Here is a 10,793-nt window from a genome sequence, read left to right as displayed (position 1 = left end):
GTTCTATGGGTCAAGGCCAAGGTAAACCTCGGTTTTATGCAACCACACCTATCCTGTGTAACAGGTTAGTGTCAAGGAGACTTGAGATGTTGTATTGTTCCCATATGTCATTCAAGGTTAAAAATAAATAAAAATAAAAATAAAAAATAAAATTGGTGTCTTTAGTGCATGGCATAGGCTAATGCTTTCACTTGAAAAGACATTCCTACCCCTTATTAGGCCCTCGTTATTCTGGGAAAAGGCATTCTTCTTAGGGCCCTTTTTATTATTGTGGGAAAGACTGTATCCTCAACATTTTTTTGGAATCAGGTTCCTCCCCCTTCCGGTAACTATTTAACCTCATCCCACACCATCCAGGTGGTCCCCACACCCCCATGGAAAGTGTCAGATGTGATCCGGACTCGTTTGATTGAACCAATACCAAAACAGAATTACTAATGAAATGTGTTCTAAGATCCCAGAAACTATATTTTCCAACCGTCGGATGATCTTTAAACGTGGTGTAGTATGAATATCCAACGGCTCAAAATCAATATCGCCCATTCCTGAACTCACACTTCTGCCGCCTGTGGCGATTCGGTTCTGGCGTTCTGCAGAGCTTGCTGACTGCAGTTTATAGAAACTGTTTCTTCGGCGCGAAAGGGAAAGCTGCTTCGAGTGTTTTGAGTTTGAGATACTCTTTAACTCCACAGAGAACCTTCCTGGCCTCTGGGTTTCAGAGTGAGATAGCTTGAATGCTATATACAGGGAAGAGAAGAGAATATCATATTGGCTTCTCCAAACAATAGGAAGACATGTCGAGCGGTAATGGCCCCCCAGGTACATTAGATCTTTTCCTGGTCCTCTTAGCTCTTGCTATCTCATCTTTCCCCAATGTCCAGCTTATTGAAAATGGTGAATCCATCTGGGCTTTCTTTAATTCTTTCGCAATGTATTGCATTTTATTCTTCTACTGAGTTTGGTTTTGGTTGATGCAATTGCTTCGTTTTGTTATTCTGGTCCAAGTGAATTAATCCTGTGAATTTGATTGGGGTTAACTATTATTTGCGTGTATTGGAACTTGGAAGTAGGTGAAAAGATACGATTTTTTTGATAATTTTTAGTTGGACAGTGGTTTTGCTACCGGATTCCCCAACCCCTACCCAGTGATTTCCTTTAAAAGACTTAGTTTTGGGTTCCAATTTATACGATCCTTTTAACGTTTTTTAATTGTTCATTACATTTTTCCTTTCCCTTTCCATCAAGAATATCTCGTTACCTGGATTACCATGAAATATGGTTATCACTCGCCTCTGTGTGTTGGCTGGAGAACACATAACTTTGTCTTCATAGGCACCAAAGAAGTTGCCGAATTAGTTATTTTCCTGCTTCATGTAAATGGGTTTCCTGTCAAAGGTGGACTTACATGAATTTTGTTCACTTTGGGTTCCAGTTTAAAAGATTGGACTTCTGTTTTTTGGGATTTTTTTGGGCGGGTGGATCTTTTATTGCTTCTCTCATGTAATCCTTTTAGTTTTAGTTCAATGGAACTCATCCAGCAATGTTTGACTGCCACAGGTTATTTAAAAGAGAATAGAGGTCTTTTTGGACCTGATTCCTTTTTGGAGGTCTTTAAAAGATATTTGTTAGCAAAAATATCAATAAACAAATAAATGAAAGATGCTCAACTTTTTCCTTCTTTGTATATGAAGTTTGGTCTATGTTAACAGCTTCTAATATTAGCAGGCATACTGAAGTGCTATGTATTTAAAAGCCGGTTACAAGAATATGCACAGAAGGCAAGAATTCCTTCTCCTGTTTACGAGACTACAAAGGAAGGTCCTTCCCATGAGCCTAGCTTCAGGTCCACAGTGATTGTGAATGATGTTGGATATGATTCTCTACCTGGCTTTTTCAATAGTAAGGCAGCAGAACAGTCAGCTGCGGAAATTGCTCCTATGGAATTAGCTAAATCGGGGAACACAAATGAATGCATCTCAAACCCGGTGGTATGGTTATCTTTCCATTATTGTGCAGTGGTATACTAATGCTTAAAAACCATGGCTTAATGAAGAGTGAATGTTTCCAAGTCTGACCTTGATGTCTGTTACGTTCAATGCCACCATTTATTCATTCAAAACAAAGACTTGCTGATGGATTCACCTTTATTTAGAACATGGATTATTTTTTTTTTTTTTTTGTGCTCCTACCCCTTTAAACCTGAACGGACTTTTGATCCCTGTACTTCACTCCTGACTGGCTGCGCATGTCTATTAAGTGTAGAATCTAGCTAAGAATCTTAAGCCTTGTCTCCAGAGCAAGGTATGCTGTGTCCACTTTGTTTCGCTACAGGGGATTCTCTGGTATAATCAAGACATAATGTCTCTCTCTCTCCATATCACTCAGTGTCAAGGCAGAGGAAAACCACTTGATGTTGAGTTCAGGTGTTTTTTCTCCATTGAAGCCATTGGTGACCATAGGCCATCCATGATCCTTTTCATGGTTGAAAGGATTTTATCCAGCAAACAATAATCCAGCCTACTAGTTATATGACAACTCGTTGACTCTGGCACTTCTCCCACGTCCACTCGTCTTTCTTGTATCTGAAATTATCTTAACATTTTAACTTCTTGTTTTGTCCTCTGGTTCCTTACCTCCCAGATTCCAGGTGTCCTACCATCTTATTATTACCCTCTTAAACAGTATAAAGACTTCATTTGGAAGGAGTGACAAGTACAATAACCAGTGCTAGATTGACACCATATACATCTTCCTTGAACCTAATTACGTCAATTATTTTCCCATATCAAATACCAGGTAGAGATGCACCTAATTTCCCCAAATTCCAATGATCTCATTTGTTGCTAGTACATAATTCCTCAGAAACCAACTCCTTGTTAGAGCTCACTAAAAGATCTTGAGATCCCAGTTACAGATGTATTCCCTTTTTCCTATTGCTTTTGCCCCCATAAGAAGGTATTTCTTTTCTTAAGAATTTGTAAATCCTTAGACCTTCCTTTCCTAAGATGTCAAACAATAGTGATTGCGATAGGTTGACTGACTTTTACTCTAAATTTGGATTCCAGAAGCATGAATCTGAGACGCTCTAACAGATGATATTTGGGAGACAAATCCCTACCAACTCAAAGAAATTCTTTCTGCTGTCAATTTTGAAGTACTGAGTGATACAAAGGTTATAGGAGGAGAAAGGCATTTTTAATTGGTAATAATCTGAACTGAAATGACTTATCCATTATTCACCATGGTTAGTTCTTTTTTAGATATTGATTCTTTGAAGAATATGTAATACCAAGATTTTTTTTTTAGGTCTTTGGAAATATTTTTTGGCGTATTCCTTGCCAGCTAAAATGGGTATTGTCCTATAAGACATATTAACATCTTGATGACTTGCTCTTTGTGATGTTGCTAAAAAAAAAAAAGGAAAATTGTTTTGTTATACAAAATGTTAATGTTTAGAATATACTTAGGGTAGGTTGTTTGTGATTTGGGGATTCATAATGCTCCAATGGCCCAAAATGATCATTGGAGAAGTGGTGAGGAAAGATACGCACCAGTTTAAGACTTGTCCCAGGTATGACCTCGAATAGAGCTGATTGGCGGGCTAGCATCCATATAGCCTACCCCAATTAGATGAGATTTTTTCGAGTTGTTGTCGTGTGCTCCCTCTCCTTTTACTTTTTCTTTTCGGCATTGCTTGGATCCATGTAACTAACCCCATTTAATTGGGATAAGGCTGAGTTGTTGTCAGGTTTTTTTTTTTTTTTTTTTCTTGCCAATTATATGGCATAACACGGATTATGTGGTTGCTAGGCATAGTGAAAAATCCATTGACTTTTAGAAAATTATCACATTCATGTGTTTGATAATATTTCTTAACTGACATGATTGACTATGACATGGTGATGAAAATCCAAAAATGATTTTTTTTTGGTGATTTGGTAGCGTTTTGATAAATCACATGTTAGTTCTTCTAGAATATCTTGTTTGAGGTCATAGGTATGATATTATTGATTACAAACCATTTGTTATATATAAATATATATATATATATTTTTTTTTTATTTATTTTTTTGAGTACTTAATGTTGAGATTTTCCTGTGTTTCAGTTTGAAGCAGGCTTGTGCAAAAATCTACTTCAGGAATATGCACAGAAGATGAATTATGCAATGCCATCATATGTGTGTCAGAAAAATGAAACACCGGGAAAAATGTCATTTACTTGCACTGTTGAGATTGGGGAGATTCGGTATATTGGAGCTGCAGCAAGATGAAAAAAAAGAAGCTGAGATCAAAGCAGCACGAACTGCTCTGTTTGCAATACATACACATACTGGAGGACCTGAAGTGTGGCCCAGTGGCGGTACTCTGTATACAGTTGTTCCATACAAGAAAAAGGGAATTGAGGTAGATAATGCTCAGGAAGGAACTAAAAAAGCTCTCAAACCAAAGAAGGCTTGTTTGAAGAAGAAATGGGCCAAAAGAAAAATCCCCAAAGAAAGGGCTGATGAAACAAAACTGAACCAAACTGAAACAGGCAACCGATAATGCAGAAACTGCATCTGCTGAAAAGCTGGTTGAAGATATGACAATAGAGATGTCCAGGAAGGATCAGGGTAAGCAACAAATGGGATCAGAACTTCACCAAAATGCTGAATCTGGGTTCCAAGCTGTGGATTCTGGAATGCTGGTGGTGCAAGTGAATCAGAATTTTCAATATCCACAGTATGGGGAATCAGATCCTACTAATGGAAACGCTGAAACCTCTGGTTTGCTACCTGTGCAGAGTATAGCTGGAGTTCAAGTTTCAAATCCAGGAATGCTGATTGCTGATACAAGTTGTAATTCTCAAGATGCACTGCCTGGGAATTTGAATTTTGAACAAAATGGACATGGAACATCTAACCTCGGAATCCTACCGGCAGTGCCATTAAAAGATCTAAAGGAATTTGGCATGGAAGGGAATGAGGACTCTGGAACTGGACCAGCAACTTCTATGGCTACTAGTTTGAGCATTGGCGCACCGGAGGCACCAGTTGTCTTGAATGCCAATCCTTTGTTCAAGGATAATGGGAATGGGGTGGTAGAATACAAGCACAAGCAAAGAGTGGAAGTTCTAGTGCAGGTCCCCAAGATGAACATGGACCAGCAGAAGTTTAGCCAAATCACACCATTTCAGGGTTTAGATGTTGAGATTGGCATCCATGTTGAGGAAGTCAAATACATGAGATGGAAAAGTGGAATGGAATTTTCATACAAAAGCTTTTACGAACAACACCATTTGGTCATTTGGTTTATAGGCTAGGCATTTGTGGGGCTTCTCCTGTTGCCCTTGAGCTGTTCCAATTTCAAGTGCTCTTGCACATATCAAGGGCAGAGTGAGGAAATACTTCCCCAGATTCAGATGTTTGCAGTTTAAAAACTTATCTTGGTAACTGATAAAAAGATTGCTTTTCAAGTTTACTTGTAACCTCACCCTCTGATCATGTTTGGTACCTTTGCGACTGGTTTCCATCCCTTTCCTTTTTTTTTTTTCCTCCTTTTATGCATGCTGGGTAATTGGTGGTATATTACTTTAGGGAGAGGGTTCCCTGAACAGCAGCTTTGCCCCTACACCAGCCCTGGTGGTCAATGGGAGTGTGCACGAAAGCATCACCAAAGTGGGATTTCCATCTTTCATGAGGGCTGGGGTAGTCATTTTCTCCTATTTGGCACAGGGTCATACTGCCTGTACCTAAGGGTTTTAAAACCTAATAGTTCTACGATAGTCCAACAGGGTTGGTATATTCTTGGGAACAGGCCATGAAACAAAGATAATGAATGTCAAATAGGCTATTTCCTGACTCAAACCCATGACCACTTGATCATAATGGAGCATCCTTATCGTTGCTCCAAAGTCCACCTGCACTCCTAATATTTGAGCGGTCGATGAGCATTAAGCATCATTTTTGCAATTGTTTCTTTGGATACAAAGCTTAATTAGCAGTTGCATTGCTTGTGGAATAATGGAGGTTGAGAAGACAAGTTATGAGGGCCCCTCCAAAACTAGATTATATTCGATGATGAACCTAGTCTTAGGTATTCTTTTCTTTAAATGAATGGTTGGTCTTTGTTTGTTACAACTTACAAGAAGTAATAATTAAACATAAATCCTTATTAATAATGAGTTTTTGTGACGAGGAGTCCCGACCCACTCTGAATTGGTAGGTTTGGGGCCATGAGAACCATGAACCCCTTCAAGTGGTTAGCTCCTTTAAATGATAAGGTTGAATGGACTTCTCGCAAGAGATTTATATTGAATTTATTCTAATTATTAGACTCGAAGACAAATTAAAACTTTCTTAGTCTCAACTTTGATTGTCTTCGAGTCTGATCTTTAGAGTGAGTACCATCTATTTCTTTTGCGATGAACTCAAAACCTCTGCTTCCTTAGGCATGGTCCCTTGCCAACTAAACAAATCTCACGACCCAAATCATGTGAGCATCATTTGGCAACACATAGTGGAACTTAAATACCAAATGTAACACACCCATATGACGGCTTTAATTATTAAAATAAAACAACAAATAATCATAATTTTGGTAGGGAATTACTATAAGTCTATAACCAAGTTGAGGAATCAGGTTCTGTCCAAATCCTAGAACTTAATTTATTCCCCACTTACCCCAAGCCTCAACATGTTTCCGCATCTTCTTCTACCTATCGAACCTTTCATTGGTGGGCCCACCAGACAAACCATAAGCCTCGACCAACTCAACTAACTTGGCATCTTTAATTTCTAGTTAAGGAATGATTAGATTTCTCATTTTATTTGACATAAAAAATTCCATTATTTGAAGCTCTCACTAAGTCACTAATACAGTTTTAGGAGATCTGTGTTAATGATTGGGAATAACCAAGATTGGAAACAAAAATAAAAATTGATCCATGTGACAACATGAAAGGGAATATATTGCAACAAGAAACACTTTTTTTTTTAGAGAATTAGTTCTTTAAGCATAATTAGATTGGGTGCATTGCACTTGGTAAAGTAGAGGAGTTGGATGAAGCCTGCCTTGTATTCTGCACTCTTGTTGTCTTGATGCATGAATATGCTTAGGGATGTTCTTATATTTCAATTATAAAAACTAAGGTCAGCAATCTCAGGCTCTTTCAACTCACTCATCCATTTGTATTTCTAGCTTCATGGATAAAGTGGTAGAGAATTAAACTAATAGATGTTCTTTCAAAGACATGAATTTGCCCCTTGATTGATGAAAGCCCATGGGAAGAATCATTTGGTTAACCATACCAGAAAAAAAAAAGGAAGATTAATGTTTACAACACCAATAATATCATCAATTTTGGCTCTCCTTGCTAACTGATCAGCTAATGAAATAATATTTCTACTTTTCTTCTCGATCGGTAAACATTTAAATTGATTTAAATCATTTCTAATATCCAACAAGAATGAGAGAAAAAAAAAAACAACTCGCATGTCTCTTGGGGGAAAAGAATCACTTAGACGTTAGAGTACTAGCTATTTTGCGTTCATGTGGATTTTTTGTTATTTTATCTTTCTTTCTCTGGCCATGTGGATGAAACAATTTTCCACACTGCCATTGGTGTAGCGTGCTAATTCCCTAGAACCCTCTCCCATATATTAAGTATGGGAAAAGGTTCTAGAACTGCCGAGATTCCTTCGCCTCTTTGCATTAAGTTTTTAACTGTTTTCTCACTTCTAAAAAATAAATTATTTTAAATGAGAGAAGTATTAACCTGAAAAAGACCATGGCAATGCAAAAGTTTCTTTCCTACAAGTGACTGATAGAATGAAAGATAATTCAGTTTTGAATGTTTTGGTTTGAGTTAATTAAAATAGTATAAATGGACAAAGAAATTGTTAGATACTTCATCTAATTAATGGTCCCAAATCCAATCTAGGTGCTTTGCGTTAGGTGGACCTCAACCTTTAATGTTTATATGAACACATTTTTTTTTTCTTTTTTTTGTTGAAGTATTGACACATATTGTGTCATATTGAAGTTTTACTGATAACAAAAATAATGATCAATCACTTTATCACAAAAGAAGCAATTAAATATTAAATACATTTAAGGAGAGAGTCATTTGAGCAAGCGGCATAGTTGCATAGAGAGTGCATCAATGAGGTGAGATAAAACAATATCGTACATTGAAGAACAATGAAATCATTTCAAATGAAGAAGAAAGAAATAGACAAGAGGTGCTAACGTATACTACACCTACAGCTCAATAAACTTTTTTCCCATACTCTTATGTGTTGATTGGGTTGCTAGTCTTCATGCCATAGTGCAAAGGCCTTGTTCTATGTGCCAACAGATGAGAAGTAGAGCCAATCCGTTAATAGATGCCATTCATTGGACAAGGGTTCCATCTCTCACACCACACTATTCGGCATGCATAAATTGGTTACATCAATAGATCCACAAGGTCATGGCAGAAAGTGTGTTAGTTATGTGAAAGGGCGTGGAAAAGAATCTACACATCTAGTCATTGAGAATCTTTCACACCACACCACATCAATCAGCATACAAAAATTAGTTTCATCAATTGAGGACTCACAAGATCAGGGATGAGGGTGAGAAAGAATCCCACGTAAGGGAGGGACACTCTTTCACGTTACATAAATCATCATGCAAAAAGCAGTTGTGCCAATTGAGAACCCATGAGATAAATGATGAGAAAGAAAATATCAGAAGAAGAGAGTGTTATAGTTATGCGAGGCATGATAAAAAAAATCCCCACATTTTCTGCATGGGAATATTTTTCTAATAATCATTTTCACAATATTTAAGGGTTTAAGGACTACATTGAGAGAGAGAGAGAGAGAGAGAGAGAGAGAGAGCATAACCCATTTTGAAAACCAGATGAAGCCTGAGATAAATATGGGGGTATTTTTTGTGATACAACATTGAACGTTTGCATTTTTTTTCTTTCCGGTTTGAATGTTTAATAATATATTTAATTCCTATAACCTTGCGAAGAAGGATTTGAAACTCTTTTTTCAACAAATTTATCATAACCTGCTATTTCTTGTGGATACATAGGAATTCAGTCACTATTGGATTTAGGAGTGAAACAGGGTCGGGTTGGGCCAGGTTTCTTAAAACCCTAATCCAATCATCCTCAAAATTCAAGCTAGGCCCAACCCTGTTGGGTTCATGTTTAGGTCCAACCCTGCCAGGTTCATACCAACCCAACCCGACCCTAATATCAGGGCCGGGTTGGCTTGGGTTGGGTTGACCTTGGCTTCTATAATGGTTGGATTAACCTTGATTGACATGTTTTTTCCATTCATGTCACATATATTAAAAAATTATAGAAAAATAAAATACCTATTGGAACCCTAATTTCTATTATAAAGATGCAAGGTTAAATTTTGGGCCGGGTTAGGTCAGGTAGGGCTGGGTTGAGGGCTCAACCCTAACCCAACCTAACCCAACCCTGACCCAGTATTGGGGTTTTTCAATCCTAACCCTCCCTCAGGGTCAAAAAACTTGGCCCTAACTCTATTCAGGCTCAAGGCGAGCCAAGGCGGGTTCAGGTTGTTAGGGCCAAACTTTCACCCCTAATTGGATTAAAACCCCCAAACTCGGTTCACATATTGAACTAGGTAAATTTCTGGCGAGGCAAGGCGGGTTCAGGTTGTTAGGGCCAAACTTTCACCCCTAATTGGATTAAAACCCCCAAACTTGGTTCATAGGGCCAAACTTTCACCCCTAATTGGATTAAAACCCCCAAACTCGGTTCACATATTGAACTAGGTAAATTTCTAGACTACTAAAACAAATGGGTCTGTGACTAATACCATGCAGGTAACAGATTTGGAACCTTTTGTTATTACAGACACTATTATACCCCATTTCTCTGATAATATTTTCGTCGTGACTGTTGTGTCTAATACGTCTCTGAATATATCTGGTTGGACTACTGCTCTCTTATTTAAATGCAAATGCTTATTTTCTCTTTCCAATTATGTTATGACAAGAGAGGATACTAAAGCGACTGTGCATGGACTTTTGATCGGACTTCACGAAATAGTTAAAAAAGAACGGGAGGTGCACAGAATTTGGAGGGATTTTCAGGGTTTAGAGATATTAATGAACCCTCATATTTTTTTTACTATGGCCTTGGGCTACCCTTTCTCTCAGAATTGAATTGGATAGTAGATTGTTTAAGACAATTTTTTGTGTAAAAAAAAAAAAAAAGAAGAGAAGAGATACACCCCCACTACCACGTCATAAAGAGGAAGTCTGGGGTGTGGGGCGTACTCAGATCACGTTCTATAGAAGTGAAAACTGAAGAGTTTATAATATTCTATGGAAAAACCATAAAATGATTAATAATATGATTAGTATGGAAACTTAAGAGAGATGCAGTGGGTGCGAAGCGGCAATGCAGGGCGGATGTTGCTCACGTGGCAGACAGCATCGTCAAACGTTTCACATGGGTCCCAGTGGCCCATATCGCATGGTGGATACCATTTTCATCACCACTCCCTGTTCCCTACCCGATCATACAAAAATTAATTTAGCCTCAGCCCATTTATTAATTAATGTTAACGACCCCCTCTCCCCACTTCTCTTCTAGTCTTCTCTACATTTTCATTTAATTTTACTTTGCTTCATTTATTAAATAAAAATTGTAAAAAAGTACAAGTCGGCTACCTGTCAGCGCCAGTGCCGCCGGCTCCGTTTACTCAACTCTTACCAGTTTAGCACTTTTTTAGAGGAAAGGAAAAGCCCCAGCCAAACCGCACCGACCTGCAATGCCA

The 10,793-nt window shown here is 38.0% G+C and overlaps 1 pseudogene; it reads left to right on the top strand.

Annotated features, from left to right (window-relative positions):
• The first annotated feature begins 576 nt into the window (after positions 1–576).
• Positions 577–5,467, top strand: LOC122085258 (annotated as a pseudogene).
• Positions 5,468–10,793: the final 5,326 nt, after the last annotated feature.

This window comes from Macadamia integrifolia, chromosome 7 (assembly GCF_013358625.1).
Source record: "Macadamia integrifolia cultivar HAES 741 chromosome 7, SCU_Mint_v3, whole genome shotgun sequence".
NCBI classification, from domain to species: domain Eukaryota; kingdom Viridiplantae; phylum Streptophyta; class Magnoliopsida; order Proteales; family Proteaceae; genus Macadamia; species Macadamia integrifolia.
This window is presented reverse-complemented; position numbering and strand designations above follow the sequence as displayed.